Genomic DNA, 3,694 nt, shown 5'->3' on the forward strand with positions numbered 1-3,694 from the left:
GAGACGCAGCATTGTGGTTGGGTCGGAAATGGCCTTATAAAGGTATTCACTTCTATCATATCACTATTTTAAAAGAGAGAATTAATGACAGTGGATAAACCAGCTGACATCAACTGAACTGGACTCAGCAAAGTCACTCCAAGCCCCGTCGACCTTTCAACGTCTTCCTCTCAAACATCTGGGGAACTTGTATCCAAATTGGCAGCGCCATCCACGGACGAGTCAGGTAACAGCTGGCATCATCACGCTCACATCGACAGTCAGATCTCACCATCAGGACAGACAGTCAGCAGGGAGTAGTCCTTCGAGTCCTTAACATGCAAACTTGGTATCAGGTCAAACACGGACAAGGAACCCACTTCCTAATTATTACCCACCGTCATCCGTCAGCTAATAACTCAGTTGTGTGACATTTGGAAGAAGCACTGAAAGGTGAATGGGCGCAGAATACACTCATTAAGAGTTGCTTGATAGGGCCACAACTCACTGAACCAACAAAGTCCCTGAAGGAAACAGCTGCCGGATGGAGTCTGCGGGAGGTTTGAGTGAATCAGCAGGGGAAATAAATCTACGTAATATTTGCCCTCACCTACATAACTGGGGAAGATGCATACTTTTCATGATAGCATCACATAGGCCGAGTGAGGAAACGAACCCTCATCACAATGAGAACATCTTCTCCCTGGTGTCTGGCACTACATTGTACTGAATGGAATAGACTTGGAGCAGATCTGGCAGCTCAATATTTCGCCTCTGGGGGCTCTGGGAATCAACAGTAGCAGAAATGTGCAACATCACATTTCCGAACCTCGTGGACTGACATATCCCTCATTCTACCATAACCATCAAGGCAGGAGATCAATCCTGGTTCAATGAGGAGTACAGATGGGTCTGCCAGGAGCAGCACTTGGTGATGTTGGAACACAGATCTACGTGCATCTAAAGCTGCAGGAAGAAGATGAGCATGCCTTTCACTGGGATGAGAGATGTTACAATGCGCGGATCCGATCAAAGCTTGCAGACCTGTCACACCAAGAGCTGGAGAGGGGTGGAGGTGGGGGATGGGGGCGAATAATTGCACACGAGAAGTGCATAATCTAAGAACACCTACATCCTCAAGGGTTGCGAGTGGTTAAAAGAAGGCAAACATTCACAGCTACGTTCAGTCGGGAGTGCAGATTTGATGGTCCATTTCGACTTCCTCCCAATACCCACACCAGCAGAGAAACCAGTCTTCAATTCAATTTATTCACGTTAAAGCAAGAAACTGCTTCGGACTGGATACAACGAAGGCTGTGGGACTAGACTAATTGTGCTGAAGATTTAGGTTTTTCAGCATCTATATTTTAGTGATTTTCAAAAACTTTTACCGAAGACTTCCCCGTGCCTCAGGCAAAACTCTTCCAGTTGCAACATTGTTGAACAAGGTGAAAGCAGCTTGTTCACAAGATCAGGACATATTCCTATTCACATTTTCCTTACTCATCAGCAAACTAATGGAAGGTGATATTGACAGTGCTCTCGTGAAGCATTCACTTGCCAGTAATTTGATTACTGATGCACCGGCGGACTCGATTCCAAACATCATTCAATTCTTGTTATGCGTCTGGGCTCAGGAGCTGAAGCGTAGACGTGTTCTGAGAATAGCTACCTTTGACAACGACAGCATTTGATGAAATATGGCTTGAAGGAACTGATAGAAACTGTAGTCAATGAGAATCAAGGGGATAACACTCCAATGAGTCATGGTCATAGAGAGCTACAGCACGGAAACAGACTCCTCGTCCCACCACAACCATATCAACCTTGAACAATCTTCTGCACTCAATCTATTTTTCCACTCACATTCCCATTAGACTTTCTACAACCACCGTGGATGAATATCAATTCTTATAGTTGTTGGAGGTCAATGCAGGAGTGCTGCAGGACAGTGTTCTGAACCAAAGCAATTTCAGATATTTTATCAATGACTCACTCTGTTTGCTGCCAATTGAACAGTGCACAGCTTCGTTCACAACTCCTCAGCAAATGAGTCAGCCCGCTTCTGCAGGAGCCTAAAATTGGACAACATTCGGAGGTAGCTAAAAAGAATATTCCCGTCACACAAATACGAGAGAACCACTGCTTCCAATGAGAGAAAACGTTACTACCTAATTTTGATGTTGCATGGAAACGCCATCACATCGTCTCCCCCACCCGCTCCCACCGTCGTTTTGCGTGAGCATCAACCAGAAAAACAATACAGCACAGGTACAGGCCCTTGGGCCTAACCAGTCCACACTGACCACCTTGCTAGTCCAAATTCTCTGCAGTCGGCCCACTTTCCTCCAGGCCGCGCCCTTCCATGTACCTAGTACTTCTTAAATGATACTGTTGTACCTGTCTCTACTACTTCCTCTGCAGCTCATTGCATGTGCTCACCATCGTCTGCGTGAAGATGTTGTCCTTCAGGACCCTTTTAAAACTTGTCCCTCTCACCATAAACCCAGGTCTCTTAATTTTGGACCTCCTTACCCTGAAGAAAAGACTGTTACGACCCACGTCATTTTTGCCTCTCATAATTTCAAACCACTTCTATAAGGTCGCCACTCAAAATCCTACATTCCAAGGAATAAAGACCTAGATTGGCCAACCTCTCCGTATAACTCTAGTCCTGGCAACATCTTCGTAAATCTTTTCTGCAATCTTTCTAGTTTAACCATGTGTTTCCTATAACTGGGTGAGCAAAACTGTGTACAGTAATCCAAGTGCGGCCTGACCAAAGACATACGTAACTGCAACATAATGTTCCAACTCCTGTACTCAGTGCACTGATTGATGAACGTTATGATACTAAACACCTTTTTCACCACCTTCTCTACATGTGACGACGCTTTAAACGACCTATGAACTCCTATGGTCCCTCTTCTCCATTATACTCCATAGTGACCTACTAATCACGGTATAATTCCTACGCTATGCATCAACTCACATTTTTCTATATTGAAATCCATTTGCCACTCCTTGGCCCAGTCCCCTCACTGATCAAGATCCCCCTTGTAATCTACCTTCTTCATTATCAACACCTCCAAATTCCGTGTCATCTGCAAATTTACTGATCAAACCACCGTGCCAAATAATTTCTCAGTACTAAACGGTCTCATGTCTTATTGATAACGCTTTTCCGCTTCGTTTTCACTTATGCCTAGCCTTCTTAAATGTCCAACATTCAGGGACGTTTCTGTAATAGTAATTAGATCAAACATATGTATTCTTATTTGTCTTGGTGTGAATACATTTAAAAACGTCATCGTTAATTTCACCATTTTAACATTTTCCCACTTTTTGACCTCTTTTTTTTGCTTGTCTTTTCAAATCAATATTTTCTGGCTGAATCATAAAATATGACAATGGCGAAGGCAAGTAGTCCGAATAGTCCAACATAGAGCCATAGATTCAGAGTCATACAACGCGGAAACACAGAACTTAGAACAGTATAGCACAGGAACAGGCTCTTGGGCCCACGATTTCTGCGTCTAACACGATGCCGAATTAAACAAATTCAATTCTGCCTGTACGTGATCAGTATCACTCCATTCTCCGTGTCTATCTAAAAGACTCTTAAAAGCAACTCTACTATCTGCTTCCACAACTCTCCCGACAGCCGCTTCCGGCACCAACCACTCTCTGCGTGAAAAACTTGCCCCACACATGT

Source organism: Pristis pectinata, chromosome 12, assembly GCF_009764475.1.
Source record: "Pristis pectinata isolate sPriPec2 chromosome 12, sPriPec2.1.pri, whole genome shotgun sequence".
NCBI lineage: Eukaryota > Metazoa > Chordata > Chondrichthyes > Rhinopristiformes > Pristidae > Pristis > Pristis pectinata.